We start from the raw sequence: 22259 nt of genomic DNA, 5'->3' as shown, positions 1-22259 counted from the left end.
GCAATTTGCTGCTCTCTCAATAAGTCATTACTCATAACTAATCTGAAATAGCTCCATCGATTGAGGCTACTTGTCCACATTGCAAATGGTTCAGTAAAAAAATGTAAGATGTAAGTTTCCAAGCCCATAAACACTGAATATTTCTCAGGGAAACTTGTCACATGGCCATGAGATGTTGATGATTTTTTGATATCTCCATTTTCCACTTTGGGAATGGTTCTCAATTTCTTTCCTGTTGTTTTATTATTCTTTTCTTGTCGCAACTGAAAATCTTCCCAGTCCTAGTTGCTCTCATCTTTATTCATCCTGACTCAAACATCCTTTTACTTTCTGCTTACCACTGATTCGAGTCGTCCTCACTTAACATTACCACAGAAATATTTATTACATCATTCAATGTTTGTTTGCAATCCAATAACTTTTTAAAAAAATAGATTCTGCATTTAGACTGATTCATTTTAATAAAGTCCACTTATTGACCATAATTCTGAGAAAGGGTCACCAGATCTGAAATGTTAACTCTGATTTCTCTCCACAGATGTTGCCAGACCTGCTGAACTTTTCCAGCAATTTCTTCTTTTTGTTCATCATATTATGGTCAGTATTCACAAAATGTTATAAATAGATGTCCATCCTGTTCATTATGCATCAACCCTTGCCTGTTCTGATAGCTGATTAGAAACATACTGCTGTGAGACGATCTTGAACAGACAATATTCAATAAATCTATTTCCTTTCCTACTCATTTTGATTTCTCTCGCAAAATATCACAAATCACAATCTTTATTATTATCATATTATCCTTCTTACAGGCATCTGTAATCTGCATATATACATGTTGCATGGTGAAATTATTGCAGTCAGTAAGCCTATAATTTACTAATAGTATTTTGCATCTCCTCTTGTCACTTAATTTGTTTAATATTTATTTATGTGAAGTGGGCATCACTGGCTGGGCCAGCCTTCATTGATCATTTCTAGTCGTGCTTGAGAAGATGGTAGTTATCTGCCTTGTTGACCCATACAGTCCATTTGGTAGACCCAAAATACTGATAAGGATGGGGTTCCAGGATTTTGATCCAGAGATACATTTCTAAATCAGAATGGTGAGTAGCTTGGATGGGAACTTGCCAGTGATGATATTTCCATATATCTACTGCCTTGTCCTTCTAGATGGAATTTGTCATGGCTTTAGAAGGTGCTGTCTAAGGAACCTTGGTGAATTTCTGCAGTGCATCTTAAAGATGGGGCATAATGCTGCTACTAAGCATCGATGGTGGAGGGAATGAATATTTGTAGATGTGGTGTCAGTAAAGCATTCTGCTTTGCTCTGGATGGTGCTTCTGATGCTTCTTGAGTAGAGATGGAGGTGTACATTCCAGGCAAGGGGGAGTATTCTATCACTCTCCTGACGTTCCTGTAGGTGTTGGACAGGCTTTGGAACATCACAAGGTGAGTTATACACTGGTGTCAATGCTTTGAGTGTCAAGGAAGGATGATTATATTTTCTTTTGTTGGAGTGATCAATGCTTCATAGTTTTATGGTGTGAATGCTATGTGCTACTTAACTGACCAAACCTGGATATTGGGAGAAAGTGAGGACTGCAGATGTTGGAGATCAGAGTCAAAAAGTGTGGCGCTGGAAAAACACAGCAGGACGGGCAACATCCGAGGAGCAGGATAGTCGATATTTCATCAAGATATTGTCTAGGTCTTGTTGCATTTAGACATGGACTGTTTCAATACTTGAGGATTTGTGAATGATGCTGGGCATTGTGCAAATATCAATGAACATCCCCAGTTTGGACCTTTATGTTGAAGGGAAAGTCACAAATGAAGCAGCTGAATATGGTTGGGCCTAGGTTTCTAAATACCAGAACATGCAATCACACTTCAATTCCACAAAACTGTCTGTGCTTATTTAGATCCTTCCTTTCTTGATAATGCATTTTCTTAATGTTTCCAGAAACAGCTCAAACCTCCACCCCATCATTCCTATTTTACTGACATTTTGAAACATTCTATACCCTGATACAAGTTAATTTCTTGTCTTACCATGGTTCCAGATGGGTTTCTGCAATGATATACCCTATAAGCCTGATTTATGGGTTTAGTTCCTTGATTTTATTTGTAATACTAGCAGAAGATAATTTTCGAGATAACTTTGAAATGTAATCAATTGATAATGCCTTGGATCTAAATAGGAGTACTTGGGATTTGTCTGTACTTCCATTTCTCTGTACAAAAGTACTTTCATGACATCTACTGCTTTGATGGCTGAAATCTGCTCACCAATTCTTACAACATTGCTATTTATGTGGGGGATGGTGCTAGACTTTGCCATGTTACTACAACTGAACACTTTCTTAGGATGCCCAGTAATCTGCTTTGGATTACATGAACTACTCACAGAAAATTCAATCTAATCCTTATTAACATAATGACAAGTGACTGTTCTAGTTAGACCAGGAAGTGATCAAGCAAGTCTTGTAGTTTCCTGTACAGAAAGATGATGTTAACGCTATCTTCATCCTGAGCAGAAATTTACACTGCAGAGTGAGTTGGCATGTCCATACAACAGACTCCTTGCTCATGAGATTCCCAGATGATCTCATTGCAATCTTACCAGCTCATACATTCCATACCCTGTATTTGACAAGGTAAGAAAACTTTTGCGTTAATGAGTAAAGGCCAACCAGGGGCATGTGCTCTGTTCCAGCAAGTTATTGTCCTAAGTTTTCAAAAGTCTCATTGCTCTCACATTATTGTTCTCAATGCATAGTTCCAACGACTTGTTGGATTAAACCATTTCAAGCAGAAGGGTGTGGGAAGAAGTTTAATTAACAGGACATATTCCAGCAAGATTTGGACATCAGTCTCTCTCTAACTCATTTGATTTTAATGCTTTTCCTAATGCATTAATATCTAGCCTCACTACACAAAGTGATGTGTATTATTCTGGGGTTGCAGCAAGGGGTTAATGTCCTTGCAATGTAAAAAACATATGGGCAGAAAGCTGAAGAAGAACTGGGGAGTCAAATCCCATTTTCCAGCTCTTAGTCCATAGCCTTGTAGGTTATGGCATTTCAAATACCCACCGACATATATTTTAAAAGTGTCGCTACCAGCCATTCAAAGAATTCCAGAGCCTTTCGATTAAAACAACCTCCTAAAACCTCTCTAGCCCTTCTTGCTAATTACTTTAATTCAATGTTCTATGGTTATTAACCTCTTTGTCAAGGAAATAGTTGCTTTCTATCCACTCATTGCTGATAAAGTTTATGAGATAAAAAAGGTTACTACTTAAAATAGCAACAACTAAAAATCAATATTGAAGGCAAACACATTGTTCTCTTAGTTCACTTCAATTATTAACTGCTTTTCTTTTAGATTCATATTACTTCACAAAGATAAATATCAATCTAGTATAAGATTTTGCAATAAAATCATTATTGTAAATAATATCTATCCTTATTTGATAAACTGTAAATATTTGCTTAAATTCAACATTAACAGTATTTATATTTTCACATGGAAAAGCTTAACAAGCAAGCGGTCTATTAATCAGAAGGGAATATTATGACATTTCATTGACCTCCATCTTGGTTTTCTATCCATTGGTTATGAATGGCTAATCAACTATCATAACTTTCTAAAGGCTAGAAATCACCTTTGGCTATATTACTGTATGAATACTTCTTGAATTCACATTAAATTCTTCCTTTCACTGTTTTAAGTGGGGCAATTACCTGTGAGAAATAAGCCGATTAATGCCTCCATTGTTGTGGCAGAGAAATGAGTCTGACAATTTATGCATTGTGTTTGCAAAATGCCATCACAATAATTTCTAGGGTACAATTGCTAAGTGCATTTATATTCACAGATTTCTTGCACCTTATGGGAATATTTACATCTTAGTCCATAAAATGTTTCACTACAGTGTTCTGGCTTCATTCGATATGACTTTAATTGTCAGAGCAATATTATGTTATAATTATCTTCTGAGATGATCTGTCATTTACATTTCAAGCCTATTGAATCCAAGCTTATGAGAATTCCATTCTTTCCTAGCCTCTGACAGGTCAATATAATTGTGGAGAAGAGGAACTATTTTCATGGCTGTTTAAGCTATTTCCAGCTCATTTTCATTCCCCATGAAATCAGCCAAATGGTCCATTGAGAAGCTTTTTGTTGATTGACTATTCCTTACTGATATAAATATATTATTGTATCATCACAGAATCCTGAAAGAAGCAGAAAGGTAATAACTAAGGTCTCTACGAATTTGTTATTTCCAGTGTTATTTTGTTTGCTGAGACTTGGGTGTAGATAACAACCAAATTATGATTCTCTCCAACAATTAATGACTGCTCTAAGTTATAGAAAATAGACTTCATTATTTGTAGAGATAGCTTCATACATAGAAAGGGTTCTGTACGATGCTACAGCCACCTCAGGAAAATCAGCAAAATACTAAATTAACATTGAAATAATAGTGGATGCTGTAAATCAGGATAAATAATAGAAATTTCTGGAAAAGTTCAGCAGGTTTGGTAGCATCTGTGGATAGAAATCAGAGGTTAACATTTCGTGTCCAGTGACCTTTCCTTAGAACAGACCTGCTGAGCTTTTCCAGCAATTTCTTTTTTGTCTCTTTTGTATAATACTATTGGGCAGTTGTTTTCAACTGGCGCTCATTTCTTGCCAGAAAAGCAAATGGAGGCAATGGGAAGTCAAGGTGGTTGGAAGGAAGAAATTGAGATAGTTTGCTGCCAAAAGTAAATTGGATTCTATGCTTGTTGGAGGATCCTGCAGAGAAAATTAATTAATTTGTAGTTCATTTTGGTAGCGATTCCAATCCATAAGAAATTTATCCATTGTAAGAAATAGTCAATTGACAGTATAGAACTTCTGTATTGAATTTTGTAACCATGGGGTGTAGTCAGTATCTTGCTGTTATGACCATCTGAAGGGATAAGGTGCTTGATATGATGCACTAGGTTTTGGAGCTAATGGTCTCCATATCTCTCATTATACGGGTGGTATTAAAATTCATATACCATATTGATAATTTGTGATAGAATGTCCTTTTAGTTTGAAGGCAGTTTCCTGTTACTTGTCTTGCTATTGCATTGCAGCAATGTGAAAAAGCTGCAGGTTAATGGCAATTTCTGATAGATCATTTTTCACTGCATATTGCACTGATTCATGAATGACCCTGACTATCACAGCTAGTCCATGCAAAGCCTTCTATTCATTTCAGATTACCTTGGAGACTATCTTAAGTTTGAGCAACAGGTAAGTATGATGCATCTGTGTGTACAGAAATCTAATAATACACGGGGCCCTCGTCTTTACAGGTATTTAGCGTATGTGCACACTGTGTCTTTTTTCAAATCAACAAAATAACTGATAGATTTTCTCTGATCATTTCTCACGGCAATTCCTTGATCTATCCCAGTCAATGTTTCTATGCTGTATGACTCTAAATCACCTGCATTAAAATTTAAACAAATCTTGTCACTTGATTGGGTGGCATGGTGGCTCAGTGGTTAGCATTGTGGCGTCACAGTGCAAGGCATCAATCAGGGCTTGATTCCAGCCCTGGGTGACTGTCCATGTGGAGGTTGCACATTGTTTTTGTGTCTGTATGGGTTTCCTTCCAAAGATGTGCAAGTTAGGTGGATTGGCCATACTAAATTGATAATGGTGTCCAGGGTTGTACAGGTTTGGTGGATTAGCCATGAGAAATGAAAGGTTAGGGAGATGGGTCTGGGTGGTTTGTTTGTCTGTGTAGACTTGATGGGCTGAATGGTTTGTTTCCACACTGTGGCGATTCTAACTACAGTTATCATTAACTGGTGTATTCTCCATGACAACACCTCTACAAATCAGAGTTCATTTGCCAATGTATCAGCACTCTCCTTTAATATAGTTTTCTCTATACTTTGCTGTTTCTTGTAAATTGTCCTGATAACTGCAAGATAGAAAGCTTCAACTAAATATTGAGAGCTGTATTTGATAACCTAGTATGTGCATGTATCAAAGGAGTGTTACAATACATATGGAGTTGAAGAACTGGGGGTGACACAGTGGCTCAGTAGTTAGCACTGTTGTCTCACCTCCCCAGGGACCTAGGTTTGATTCCCACCTCAGATGACTGTCTGTGTGGAGTTTGCACATTCTCTCTGTGTCTGCATGAGTTTCCTCTGGGTGCTCTGGTTTCCTCCCACAATCCAAAGATGTGCAGGTCAGGTGAATTGGCCATGCTAAATTGCCTATAACGTTAGGTGCATTAGTCAGAGGTAAATATAGGGTAGGGGAATGGATCTGGGTGGGTTGCTTTTTGGAGGGTCAGTGTGGACTAGTTGGGCCAAATGGCCTGTTTCCATACTGTAGGGAATTTAATCTAATTTTAAAAAAAACTTACTTAGTTATAAGGTGCAAGCAGTCTCAGTAACAGTGTGTGCAGACACTTAAAACCCAGAGATAATCCAGACCCATACCTGAATGTTCAAGGAGCGGTATTAGGTTCAAGCACAAGATATAGCATGATGTCAGCTCATGTAAAATGAAATATATGTTCCCAAAGCAGGAGATAGGACACCACCAGAAATAATGGTTGTTGTGATCCAACAACTTGAACAGGCACAATCAGATAATTCTTTCTGTTTGCAACCTATTTCATTGTCAAAATGGTCAAACTCTCAAACAAGAATAAAATTACTTCATTATTGTTCTTCTTGTTTGTGACATTTTGAGTTTATTCACTCATCATATCTGATGACAAAACATGGAATTATTAGAAATGAAAGAACTTGACCAATCTTTGAGACTGAGGAATGTGAATAGATTTGGACAACTGATTTCTCTCAACAAATTCCTTTCACGTGCTGTATGATGGTAGACCTGGGGCTAATGAGTAATGCTGCGTAGGAAATTTTTAATTTGTGCAAGACTGAATTAATTTAATTTCAGACAATGTCACACTGCAGCATTGCATTTCTGCGCATATATATTTGTTAGAGTCATAGAGTCATAGAGATGTACAGTATGGAAACAGACCCTTTAGTCCAACCCGTCCATGCCGACCAGATATCCCAACCCAATCGAGTCCCACCTGCCAGCACCTGGCCCATATCCCTCCAAACCCTTCCTATTCATATACCCATCCAAATGCCTCTTAAATGTTGCAATTGTATTAGCCTCCATCACTTCCTCTGGCAGCTCATTCCATACACGTACCACCCTCTGTGTGGAAGAAGTTGCCCCTTAGTTCTCTTTTATATCTCTCCCCTCTCATTCTAAACCTATATCCTGTAGTTCTGGACTCACTGACTCCAGGGAAAAGACTTTGTCTATTTACCCTATACATGCCCCTCATAATTTTGTAAACCTTTATAAGGTCACCCCTCAGCCTCTGTTGCCCCAGAGAAAACAGCCCCAGCCTGTTCAGCCTCTCCCTGTAGCTCAAATCCTCCAACCCTGGCAACATCCTTGTAAATCTTTTCTGAACCGTTTCAAGTTTCACAACATCTTTCTGATAGGAAGGAGACCAGAATTGCATGCAATATTCCAACAGTGGCCTAACCAATGTCCTGTACAGCCGCAACATGGCCTCCCAACTCCTGTACTCAATACGCTGACCAATAAAAGAAAGCATACTAAATGCCTTCTTCACTATCCTATCTACCTGCGACTCCACTTTCAAGGAGCTATGAACCTGCACTCCAAGGTCTCTTTGTTCAGCAGCACTCCTTGCTAAGATTTGCTTTCCCAAAATGCAGCACCTCGCATTTATCTGAATTAAACTCCATCTGCCACTTCTCAGCCCATTGGCCCATCTGGTCAAGATCCTGTTGTAATCTGAGGTAACCCTCTTCACTGTCCACTACACCTCCAATTTGTTGGAGTTGCTCCACCTTGCAGTGATATTGCTCCTAAACATACAGACAGAGTATCTTCCACAGCGTGGATATGAAGTTAAAATCAAATCAAGTCAAATCATATCTGTCAGGTGGTGTAGTGCATAGGAATGGCCACCTTTGTTGAGAGCTTGCTATTTCCTCAAACATTTGAGTACGCGAAAGGCCCAGAGTGGACCAAGAATGTGCAGTTTCAGTGTTATAGATAACTTCAGACTTACACATGAAGGAGCAGAACAAACAAATTAGCACATTTTTATGTAATATAACCTCCCAGTAAATGAAATTCTGTTAAGGCAAGTTGTGATAAAAAGCACTACAGACTGTTAAGCATTGATTAAAGTGTTCAATGTGTAACTTAGCCCACAAGAAATTTAGTGATAGAACATGCAAGATTTAATTAGCAATCTCAGTGTTTGGGAGAATCGATAGAAGGCTTTTTAATGGATGCATTTTGTCTAGCATGACGTTGCGGGTACATAGCTTTGAAGGATGAATTCATTGGAGACTGTATTATGGTCAGTGTCAGAAAGGAGAAGCTGTCTGACTTACTTCAATTTAAGGAGGATCTAACATTGGAACAGGCAACATTGGAACTGCACAGACTAAAATCAAGGTCCAAAATTAGTACAAGAGACACTAGCTCCAACACAATATTGCCACTCTCCCCAAAGCCCATTAAAATGCTCCAAAAGCAGGAATCAATGACATCAGCAATGTTAGGTTGTACAAGATAGCCAACTCAAGTTCATTTTAATTACTACATTGGTTTGCCTTCATATTCACTTTCAATAAATAAAACTTGCAGTAATTAGCTTTATTATATCCAATCTTATTACAATGGAAATTAATTATTTTATTTATATCACTTTTAGATTCTAACATTTTTCCCTTTATTATTTTGTCATCCTTCTGTTTATTCCCCAAAGCTAATGTCGTTTCCATTCCCAGATTTTCTGTTCTTCCAGTTTCTTTGATGGTTCCATGTGACCATTTCCCCATATGTAATTTTCTCTCTGTGATATCATAGGTATTCACCAGGGCTGTCACTTCCCAATCTTTGATACTTGTCATTCATCGAAATAAAGTCTTAAGGATTGTTAAAACATTGTTTTGGAATTCTTCCATCATCATGAATACTCAAAAATCTTAAACTTCAGTGATCAAAACCACTCATTCCACATCATTTCTTTTCCACTTGCAAATTCTGCAAACATCTGATTAGGGTTCTTTCCTACATTCCTAAACTTTAACTAATAAATCTCAGGGAAAATTCATAAACATTGAGTATTGCTTATATTTTAATAGTTTCATTGTCATAAGAGCATAAGAACAAAGAATGAGAGTAGGCAATTCAGCCCTTTGAGCCTGCTCTGCCATTTGATACAATCATGGCTGATCTCATATTGGCTACAGCTACATTTACCTTCCTGGTCTCCATAACCTTGAACCCATTGCTAAATAAAAATCTGTCTATCTCCTCCTTAAATGTATTCAATGTCTCAGCATCCCCCCCCACTCTAGGATAGTGAATTCCACAGATTCACAACACTTTGAGAGAAGTCATTTTGCCTCACCTCTGTTTTACATCTGCTACCCCTTATCCTAAAACAACAGAAAGCGGCAGAGTAACTCGACGCAGAGTGAAAACCTTGTCAAACATTAATCCAGGATGGAGAGTCTGGTTAAGGAACAGAAAATCAGTAGCTATGGTCATCAGAGAAACAGCAACTGAGATTGTTTGTTGTCAGAACCCCTGAAGGGACAGTCAGGATGAATAGGCACATGCTGATCTTACTCAAGGCAGGAAGTGACTCAGCAGTGTGATTATTACAGAATGGCGATAACCATATCTATAGTACCTCAGGCAAGGTACAGAGTGTTATAACAATTCTAGATACAGTATAACACCATCACCCAAGTGCTGAATTTAACTGAACTAGATTAGGACATCCTGTCAATATTCCAGATCAACCTCCCCTGCGATATTTGGACCCCAATTCCTTATCCTATGGCCTCATTGAGCGTCAGGATGCACAGTTTGGGAACTCCTGCTTGAACAGTTGTTGGATAGATTGGTCTAGGTTTTTCTTACTTCTTGTCTGCTGGAGTTGTCTGTTCTCAGTGTTTCAGAGAGGAATACAATGTGGTTTCCTCGCACTGTCCCTTTAATTTGTTTCTGCACTACTGATTCATGAAGAAAGGCACCTTGCACAGCCCTGGTGAACAGTCTCATGGACCTTATCAGGATTCCAGAAAGGGTCCCTTGTTTGAACAAGTTTGGCTGAAACTGCACTTTCTCATGTGGGAGTGTCTTTCAACTTATGCAGTGATTATTCGCTAATACTTCAATTAAAATTCAGTCTTTCTAATATGATTATGAATTACATTAATGCATTCATTACAACATAACTCAATCAAATTCATTACTTTTGCAATTATTTGTTTCAGGAATGGCTCCTTTTAATACACTGATTTAAAATACAATGACATAAATGAGTACTTCAGTCACATTTTAATATCAAATGGCTGTGATGACCTTGTTGCTTATGACTGTGAATGTACTATGAGAAAGGTCAAGTTAAAATCTAACTACACCAAGCCCAATTCCACCTCTTTACAGTTTTTGGATAAATATGGACAATGCATGTCCCATTCACATTCCATCTACAACTTTCAAAAACACTGCTGATGGCTTCTCTTAAAATTTCTTTTGGAGAACTGTGGTTTTTTTAATTCATTCACAGAATGCGGCCATCACTGGCTAGCCTTTATTGCCCTTCCCTTCTTACCCAGAAGGCAGTTTAAGATTCAACCACATTGATGTGAGCCTAGAGTCACATATAGGCCTGACAGGTAAGGACAGCAGTTCCCTTCCCGAAAGGGCTTTAGTGAACCAAACAGGTTTTTACCAACAATTGCTTCACAACCATCATTAGACTCTTAATTCAGCTTTTTAAAAATGAATTCAAATTCCACTGTCTGCCATGGTAAGATTCAAACCCAGGTCCCCAGCATATTACCTGGGTCTCTGGATTAATAGTCTAGCAACAATATCACTAAATACACATCCTGAATATTAAGACTAAATGAGCATGAGGTGAAGCACAAAGAGGCGTCAAACCAGATGTTGTGTGATTTTTAAACTTTGTCCACCCCAGTCCAACACCGATATCTCCACATCAAAACTGAAAGGTAAATTGGTGAAAACAGTGAGATTTTCAACCAAACAGACCCTGTTCCTGAACACATTCAGAGGTACTAATGGATCGAATAAATTTCCCAATGAAACTTGGAAAAGTCTGCCAGTAAAACTAAGAAGCTGTGCCTGGAGGGAAGAAGGAAGTGTGCAGCAAATGGATTATGGTGCCATGCTCTTGGATTCAAAGCCCAAAGTGGATTAATGACATAAGAATGACAGGAAAAGTAAGTATAGTTGTATCCTTATGAACATATTATCCAAATCCCTTGATTTGGTTTTTCATGCTTAATCAAGCGCTGCATTCTTTCATAGTGACTTACATTGCAGATGTATATAGCCTTTCTCTCTGTGTCCTTCCTCACATCCCTATTTGCCCATTTATCACTCATACTAGCCCTCATCTTTTGCAATATCATGCAGTTTCTTCAAAGTCACCCGAAACAAATGTTTTCCATCCAGCAGTGCAACATGTGTCATTATCTTGCTTATAGGTCTCTTGATGATTTGATGTCAGCAACAAGTGAATTTTGATCATATGCATCATGCTTACTTAAAGCTTTCTTACCTTGACAGTTCCAATTTGTGTTCTTAATTTCCTATGCGGTCTTCAAGTGAATCATGGGAACTGGTGGAGGTTACATCATGTTCTTCCAGCTTATCATCTTGTTTCTTCTCAGTATTATGTGAAAAGGCTCTGTGATTGGTGCCTTGTTCCTCCTGCAGGTCCACACATCTTGGCTGTGTAATGTTGTGCTGAGTACAGTACATTTTGACAGTTCTGGAGATGGAGGTTGGTGAATACTCAATGGATCTCCAGACATCTGGAGAAACCTCAGCACATTTTCATTATGCTGATTGCTTGGTTGTTTTATGGGTTTCATTATATTGCGGACTGATTTGTTGAGTTACCATTACACCACTGCATCCGCATTAATCGCTCTGCAATGACATCACTTCCCACTTCAGCACTGTGCCCACCAATGATTTGGCCTTAGCCCACTCTTTCTTCTCATCTCTGTGCTGCCAGTCAGCAACATTATTGCAAAACACAGCATCAGTTGCTGCATCTACATTGCTTACATGCAGCTTTGTGATACCACCACCTCTCTCTCAAGCCCTCCCCTGTCTCCAAGTTGTCTGACTGCTGTCTATCATCCAGCATTATATGAGCAGAACCTTCTTCCCCAACTATGCACTGGAAAGACTGAAGCCATTGTTTTCAGTCCCTGATACAAAAATCCATTGCCTCGTCATTAACTCTATCCCACATCCTGGCAACTCTCTGATCCTGAACCAGACAATTCCAGCATTTATCCTCAAGATGACTTTCTGATCACATATTCATACCATCACTAATTCTTTCCATTTTAGCTCCAAACATCAACCACATTCCCCCCACAGCTCATCTGCTAGTGAAACCGTAATCCATGCATTTGTTACTTTCAGACTCAACTGGTCAAATCCACTCCTGTAATGTTGCCTATTTTCTATTCTCCAAAATCTTTCTTGTTCAAACAAAGCTGCCTGTGTGCTAATTCACACCAAGTCTCATCCGTCCATCAACCCATGCTTACCAACATCCATCAGGTCCCTGTTAAATAATGTCTAGAATTTAAACGCTTCTTGTTTGAGAATCCTGAGTTTGAGTGCCCTAGCCACTTCTGTAGTCTATCCATCCACAAAATCCTCTGAGGTATCTGTGAGGTGGTCGCATTCATGAATTCCTACTGCTTGAGCATCCTAATTTTAATAGTGGCAGTACCAAGGCCTTAAGCTGTGGAGTTCCATCTCTATCTCTTTTTTCATCTTTAAGATGCTGCTTCATAGCATCTGTCTTCTTTGCAGTTTTTGGTTATAGAACATTACAGCGCAGTACAGGCCCTTCAGCCCTCAATGTTGTGCCAACCTGTGAAACCAATCTGAAACACATCTAACCTACACTATTCCATTGTCATCCATATGTTTGTCAAGTTTTGTTATTTTTCTTTTAATTTATCTCTCAACTGTATTTGTTTCTCTGCCAGCTTTTTGTATGAATGGGGCTGACAACAAAGGTTATTGGGTTCACATCCGAGACATTAATTAGATTACCTTATTGTTTCACTTTGCTCTGTTATTATTAATAAGTTGTTACATCTTTTTTCTTTATTTTGGTACAATTGTACAGCTCATTGAGAATAGGTTTGGTCTCCTTATTTTTAAAAAAGATACAAATGCATTAGAAGATATTCAGAGAAGGTTGACTCAACTGATACTTGGGATTGAGGGAGTAGGAGTTTATTTTATGAGGAAAGTTTGGACAGACAGGACTGTCTACATAATATTGTGGTGTGGCAGTTCCTGTATCCTTTGAGATTTAGAAGAATAAGAGATAATCTTATTAAGATATATAAGGTTCTGAGAATGATCTGACATCCTGGATGCGACAAGGATGTTTACTCTTGTAGGAGGGACTAGAACTAAGGGACATATATTGTTTAAAAATATGTGATGAGAAGATCTTTTGCATACATGGTTTAGAGTCTTTGGTACTCTCTTTCCCAGAGAAAGATGGAGACAGAGTCATTTAATATTTTTAAGGTAGAAGTAGGTAGATCCTTGACTGACAAGGGAATCAAAGGTTATTGAGGAGAACGCGGAGTTGAGTTGCAATCAGATTAGTTATGATCTTATTCAATGGTGGAGTAGGTAAAGATCTAAGACCCCTCAAGAGGGGCCTCTTGGTTCAAGATTGGTTAAAAGAATCAATGAATACAGTCTGTTCAAAAAGCAAGGGGCATTAGTTTATTGAATTAAGGTACCTTGACGCAATTCTATCCAGCAAAACAGAGGTTAAGGCTTTTGTGTTCCATGGTGAAGTTGAGCAATTACATTTAAAAATTACATATTATTTATGTTTTTTTTCCGAGATAGTACAGCCTTAATTACAAGAAAGACCAATCACATATAATAAGGTGACATGATTTACAGCAAGTTAATCCAATGATATTTCCTGGGAAAGGGTTCTTAATTACAAGAAAAGTCCAATCAACTGTAATATGGTGACATGATTGACAACAGGCTAATCCAATGGTATTCCTTGGAAAAGAAATCTTATTTACGTAAATTGTCATGCCATGTATCAGTTGAATGTTAGTTCAAATGGTCAATTAATGTGCCAGTATTCATTTTATGAAAACTCTATTGTCCTCTTATCTTTGAATTTCAGCTTAATTCTACAAATCAGCAGTACAGGTTCACAAGGTTCAATCGTATTCTCAGCCATTTTATAGTATTTTTTTAAATTGAAAAACTATTTTGTGGTTAATAAAAATCTACATATACTGGTTGCCTAAATTCAAATTTTAGGTCTACATTCCCTCCTTTGGTCATTCTATGACCGCACCATAAAGGCACGGTTCAAATTAATCCAATTCAATGGCAGCAAAAGACTGCAATACTTCCTTTTCCTCTGAATGGGAATGAGGGGCAGGCAATGATGCTTTCTCATCATGATTTAAGTGGAGAAGAAGCATTTTCTGGGTGGAACCAATATTGTCAATAGAAGTTAATATTTTAGCAATAATACACTTAACTATAGCAATGCCAACAAAAATAAACAATTAAAACAATAGCACCATACATAGCCATATTAATTAGCCAGTTGTACCATAAGCCAAAACCCCAATCTCCCCGTCCTGCACCTTCATTCATTTGGTTGACAAAAGTGCAAATACTATCGATATGTCTAGTGATGTTTTCGATAAGATCAGTGACCCCCATAATGCATTTTCCTTTAACTATAGCACAAAATCCACCTTCCTTCACAAGTATGTAATTGGTTTTGTTGGGCTAAAAGGGCAATTCTGACAGCATGTCCCTAATTTCTATTAAGGCAGCAGTTGTCTCATTTCACAAAATTGTGAGTCCACAAATGACATAATTATGGTTTTGATGACTAATAATTTGTGAAGACCCTCCTAATGAAAGAACACTAAGAGCTGCAAATGCCAATGAGTGTGTTTTACTTCTTGGTATGGCCTTTGGATTCTTCCATTCTGCACAGTAAAATAAAGAACTTAGATTCTACTCTGAATCCTGAGACTATGTCTAGCATACCGACTCTTTTTGAGGATTGGAATTTTGTTCTTGTATACCTGCTGAGCCCCTAACATTTCCCGATTGTCCCCAGCCTTAATTTAAATCACTCACTTGTTACAAACCTTTCCTTTTTTTTGAAAATGAAGCATCCAGCCTTCATAGCCGATATCATGGGGATGAGTGACCTGCGTTAAGCTGTGGAGTTCCATCTCTATCTCTTTTTTCATCTTTAAGATGCTGCTTCATAGCATCTGTCTTCTTTGCAGTTTTTGGTTATAGAACATTACAGCGCAGTACAGGCCCTTCAGCCCTCAATGTTGTGCCAACCTGTGAAACCAATCTGAAACACATCTAACCTACACTATTCCATTGTCATCCATATGTTTGTCAAGTTTTGTTATTTTTCTTTTAATTTATCTCTCAACTGTATTTGTTTCTCTGCCAGCTTTTTGTATGAATGGGGCTGACAACAAAGGTTATTGGGTTCACATCCGAGACATTAATTAGATTACCTTATTGTTTCACTTTGCTCTGTTATTATTAATAAGTTGTTACATCTTTTTTCTTTATTTTGGTACAATTGTACAGCTCATTGAGAATAGGTTTGGTCTCCTTATTTTTAAAAAAGATACAAATGCATTAGAAGATATTCAGAGAAGGTTGACTCAACTGATACTTGGGATTGAGGGAGTAGGAGTTTATTTTATGAGGAAAGTTTGGACAGACAGGACTGTCTACATAATATTGTGGTGTGGCAGTTCCTGTATCCTTTGAGATTTAGAAGAATAAGAGATAATCTTATTAAGATATATAAGGTTCTGAGAATGATCTGACATCCTGGATGCGACAAGGATGTTTACTCTTGTAGGAGGGACTAGAACTAAGGGACATATATTGTTTAAAAATATGTGATGAGAAGATCTTTTGCATACATGGTTTAGAGTCTTTGGTACTCTCTTTCCCAGAGAAAGATGGAGACAGAGTCATTTAATATTTTTAAGGTAGAAGTAGGTAGATCCTTGACTGACAAGGGAATCAAAGGTTATTGAGGAGAACGCGGAGTTGAGTTGCAATCAGATTAGTTATGATCTTATTCAATGGTGGAGTAGGTAAAGATCTAAGACCCCTCAAGAGGGGCCTCTTGGTTCAAGATTGGTTAAAAGAATCAATGAATACAGTCTGTTCAAAAAGCAAGGGGCATTAGTTTATTGAATTAAGGTACCTTGACGCAATTCTATCCAGCAAAACAGAGGTTAAGGCTTTTGTGTTCCATGGTGAAGTTGAGCAATTACATTTAAAAATTACATATTATTTATGTTTTTTTTCCGAGATAGTACAGCCTTAATTACAAGAAAGACCAATCACATATAATAAGGTGACATGATTTACAGCAAGTTAATCCAATGATATTTCCTGGGAAAGGGTTCTTAATTACAAGAAAAGTCCAATCAACTGTAATATGGTGACATGATTGACAACAGGCTAATCCAATGGTATTCCTTGGAAAAGAAATCTTATTTACGTAAATTGTCATGCCATGTATCAGTTGAATGTTAGTTCAAATGGTCAATTAATGTGCCAGTATTCATTTTATGAAAACTCTATTGTCCTCTTATCTTTGAATTTCAGCTTAATTCTACAAATCAGCAGTACAGGTTCACAAGGTTCAATCGTATTCTCAGCCATTTTATAGTATTTTTTTAAATTGAAAAACTATTTTGTGGTTAATAAAAATCTACATATACTGGTTGCCTAAATTCAAATTTTAGGTCTACATTCCCTCCTTTGGTCATTCTATGACCGCACCATAAAGGCACGGTTCAAATTAATCCAATTCAATGGCAGCAAAAGACTGCAATACTTCCTTTTCCTCTGAATGGGAATGAGGGGCAGGCAATGATGCTTCCTCATCATGATTTAAGTGGAGAAGAAGCATTTTCTGGGTGGAACCAATATTGTCAATAGAAGTTAATATTTTAGCAATAATACACTTAACTATAGCAATGCCAACAAAAATAAACAATTAAAACAATAGCACCATACATAGCCATATTAATTAGCCAGTTGTACCATAAGCCAAAACCCCAATCTCCCCGTCCTGCACCTTCATTCATTTGGTTGACAAAAGTGCAAATACTATCGATATGTCTAGTGATGTTTTCGATAAGATCAGTGACCCCCATAATGCATTTTCCTTTAACTATAGCACAAAATCCACCTTCCTTCACAAGTATGTAATTGGTTTTGTTGGGCTAAAAGGGCAATTCTGACAGCATGTCCCTAATTTCTATTAAGGCAGCAGTTGTCTCATTTCACAAAATTGTGAGTCCACAAATGACATAATTATGGTTTTGATGACTAATAATTTGTGAAGACCCTCCTAATGAAAGAACACTAAGAGCTGCAAATGCCAATGAGTGTGTTTTACTTCTTGGTATGGCCTTTGGATTCTTCCATTCTGCACAGTAAAATAAAGAACTTAGATTCTACTCTGAATCCTGAGACTATGTCTAGCATACCGACTCTTTTTGAGGATTGGAATTTTGTTCTTGTATACCTGCTGAGCCCCTAACATTTCCCGATTGTCCCCAGCCTTAATTTAAATCACTCACTTGTTACAAACCTTTCCTTTTTTTTGAAAATGAAGCATCCAGCCTTCATAGCCGATATCATGGGGATGAGTGACCTGCGCCATCCTAAACCGGGTCCCATCCTGGGAACTAGAGTTATGTTAATGAAACATGCCCCTAGTTGGAAGTCCAAACCGGCCACATTTGCTCAATATGTCCCAGGATGATGCGAATGTAAATGCAGTAAAATTCAGGAGTAGCCTGAATATGAATGGCTTGTTTTACAAGACTGAAAGATGCGCCTATCTGTCTGATGGAAGTGACAAACAGTTGAATAATAATCAAGAAGCTCAATTACCTTTATTTAACCCTATGCTTTTGCAATGTTTTCCACCTGGAGTCACTGACAGGATCCAGACCAACAGTATGAACCAGTCCAGGAATTTTTAGTCGCAAATGAGGTGAGCGGTGGTTTTCTATTGGGATGGCCAGAACCGGACTGAACCATGATGCAAGTTACAGGTAAAACAAATTATATTCAGTATCCTCGTGATCTCAGCCCTGATAGGGTTGATTGGAACCAGGATACCCACTGGGGGTGGAACCTATCTCATGTGTCCACCCGATGACCACTGCTGGATAATCTTTTCCTGAGGGCATCCTGAAAATGGGGACAGGCAGGCTCCAACATTTCATCTTTGAGACTGGCAACAAGAGATCAAAAACCCCAGGGATAAATGCCTAGCCCTTGCTTTAACTATTGAAATGTGGCCAATGGGGAGTAATGTGTCTTTAATGTTAACTCAGAGCAGTCGTTGGGAATTGACATGCTTTCATCCTATCAAAAGGAAAAGCTACTAATATACACTGACTCGTCATTGTGCTTTTAATATGATTCATGATTTTAGAGCCTTATGGGAACATTGAAGATTTTTAACCCCCAAAGGGGCAGCGTTATAGTAATGCTATTTTGTCCAATCAATCTGACAGTTATCAAGATGTTCAGCTCATGCTGATGAAACTGATACAGTTTCCAAAGTAGTAGGCAAGTATATGCAGCTGCCAAGCAGGCAACCTTACACCCATTCTGATCCCATTGGTTAAAGAATTTAAATTTAAATGAAGAGCTAAGACCCCTCAAGAGGGGCCTTTTGGTACGAGATCGATAAAAGAATCGACAAATGCGGTCTGTTCAAAAAGTAAGGGTCATTAGTTTATTGAATTAAGGTACCTTTATGCAATTCTATCCAGCAACACAGAGGTTAAAGCTTGTTAAATATAAAATAAGTGTCTGGCTGAGCTATTATCTTCACTTAGATATTTAATACTGAACAGTGATGGCTTATAAATTTGAGATTGTACCAATATCTAAATTCTGGGGTTAGCTCAATATTAGAAAAATTCCAGTGTGGTTTGAAAGCTTTGTGTCATGTTACCATAATTTGGGGACAGCATTGCCCTCCAGCCAATATTCATTACCAACTTTTCTGCTCAAAATCAACATCAGGTTTCTACACTTAATTCTAATTACTGTTAACTACAGCTATAGATCAAGCCATTTAATTGTTGCACAATATTAACGTTTTTTTTACAAAATGAGAATACAATATATTGCAGAACTAATCTAAATTTTAGATAATATAGATGTTTTTTAGTAGCAAAACTTCAAAGAGTATTACATCCTAGCAAAGCTGGATTTATAGAAATAGGTTTGCTTCATTCGCCCATGCCTGGGCTTTTCCATATAAAATAAGAAGATAATGGGTAGGAAGGAAATCTCTAGTGCAGACTTTAAAATGAATGAGCTGTTTGCCAATATGGGCAATGTATTTATTCTAGTGGGCTATTTGAGTTTGATTAATTTGAGAATTGTTTATTTCAAAATTACTCTTAGGACTTCTAGCCTGCTGAAGAGCACAAATTATGGCCTCAAATAAGGTACTCCCGTGATACTCAAAACATAATATGGGTGACCTCTACTAGATTAGTTTGTATTACTTTTTTGCTGCTGCCTATTTTAATCGACTATGTGTATATTGTATATACTTATAAAAAAGGAAGAAATGGTTTCTACTTTATTACAATGGACACTCTGCAGTCTCCAACATTGCAAGGGGGAAGATGATAAAGATCGAACTTGACCTGCTGTGTGGACTTGGCATTGCCAGCATTGGTGCTCAAGAAGGGACAGTTTACCTGTGCGATCCTGAGCAAACACAGACTGTGTACGAACTATGCCAGGAAGATGTCCTTGTGTGCCGAAAATCTGAATGTTGCCAAGAATGACTATTGCCGTGGTCAATTGCATCAAAAAGATTAACAGTTCATTTTTCAGAACAAGTCTAAATGGTCTTTACCCTATAAAGGTATTGTGTGCCAGTTTGATTACATTTGTACTATGGGCATCCCTGATAAGCCTTGTCCCCTTTCAGATAGATCACGTGGTAAAAGAGACAAAGGGGGGATGTTATCCTTCACTAACAATTTGTTTCTAGAAACCCACAATAAAATATTTGGAGAGAATTAAGTAATTTTGTTATGCCCTTACTTCAGCAAGAGACTCCCTGACCCCTTTAATCCTTCCAAATTCTAACATGGGCATACAGAATGGTACGAAAGTATTTACAGGACATAATATCTCTTTTAGCTATTACCTATCTCCACCTGCTATTTGATTATGGACTTCTTCCAATAAATCTGCAATATTCTATCTAAATTGCTACAATGGTAAGGTGTGGGGGTGCGCTTATGTAAGAGTGCCTAAAATTATTCCCTGTGCTATGATTAAATGTATTAGTCGTCACTGCTTTTCTGAAGGACCTCGCATCTCGTGTGTATGCCTTAATGAAAAATGTATCCCTATTACCACTGGAATTCAAACTCAATGTGGAGAGGGGAACAACACCCACTTTCATTATGATTCCCCTAACGGCATTAATATTTTCCCAGTTATTGGATGGATAGAACCATTTTGGGATGTCGACCTTCTTATCAAGAAACTTACCTCATTTGATTAGATGATTTTCACCCTCAGCACCCAGGGCCAAATTACGTAATCATGGGTTATCCACATAGGCTCCAGGGACTCCTATTCATGCTCCTAGTCTGTATATTCATATGTTCATCGATGCCAGATTATGAAGAAGAATTAACAGCATATTTAATAATAAAACATTGCTTTTGAAGTTACTGCTTTCATTTGTTTCATAAATTATGACTTATTTTATACAATGTGTGCCCTTCATTGTTTTATTTTCTTGTTCTTCCTTTCGGAAGAATCCATTTACATTGGAATATACCACCTCAGGTTTCAGGTACCATTCCTTCCCTTGGTATGTGATCATCTTCACGTGTGAGCAGTAAAGGCTGGTGAGCTATTCAAATATGAAACATCACTCTTGGCTTTAATTCAGTTCCCAACCAATATCTATCGAAGTGTTTTACAGGTGCAGTGGATGGATGTTGCTGCATAATCTTCTGATGTGGCAGTCCTTGCTAATATCTCCTTATGTGACTTACTGTCAAGTTTTGTTTTATAGCACACTTCTGAAAAGCCTTCGAACATTTTATTATATTAAAACAAATTACCTAAATATACCTCTTCTATGAGATATACATCAGCAACATATTGTGAAAAAGGCACCCTTGAATTTGATGAATGTGCCTGGGTGATTGAGGGTAACCTTACTTGTAACCTGCATGCAGTCAGCAGGCTGTTCAACATTAGCCAGACCTACAAAACCAAGCATTCTCTCTCCTTGACTGGCATCATTGGTAAAATAGATGTTATTTTAGAAAAACCAAACATCCAGTCACCTCTTTTTATGCATTATATGAGCTGCTGATTGAGAGAGTTTGTAAAGGCATTCTGCAGAGCCAAGTCAAATAAGTTGACGGGGTGGTGACTTTGACAACCTGGTAGCTAACATACTGGAAAAGCATGCCACCAGGTCCATTTAGCACCAGGTCTTGTTCCAGCAGGTGGCAAATTTTTACCACTAACCAATAGGAGATGCTGAATCGTCTGAAACACTAGTTTTCAGAGATGATGCAATGTATCTTGATATGGTGTCATGTGAGCAGTACTTCTATCTGGCCATTCCCTTTCTTCGATAAAGCTACAATCTGAGAAGTGGGATTTATTGTGCTTGCTGTTCCTATTGTGATGATGATTATTTGGCAAATTGGGTTCTAGAATGGACAGAACTATGTAAGTTTCATTTGTATTACTATGCTGTATGGGTTAAGAAGGATAAGTTATTGTTTTAATTTCATTTTGAGTTCTGAGTGGTAACTGGTGTTTGTAAAGTTGTTTCAATGCAAATAAATGAGCCTTTTAAAAAAAATTGAATAATTTTTGAGTTTAGAAAATAAAGTTTTAAGATAACAAAAATAATGTGCTATTGCCTGCCAACAAGGTATCCTACTGAACAAGGATACAGGGACAGAAATGAGCTTCTTTTACAAAAAGAGAGAATCATC

Source organism: Chiloscyllium plagiosum, chromosome 9 (genome assembly GCF_004010195.1).
Source record: "Chiloscyllium plagiosum isolate BGI_BamShark_2017 chromosome 9, ASM401019v2, whole genome shotgun sequence".
Classification (NCBI taxonomy): Eukaryota; Metazoa; Chordata; class Chondrichthyes; order Orectolobiformes; family Hemiscylliidae; genus Chiloscyllium; species Chiloscyllium plagiosum.
Note: the sequence above shows the minus strand (reverse complement) of the source record.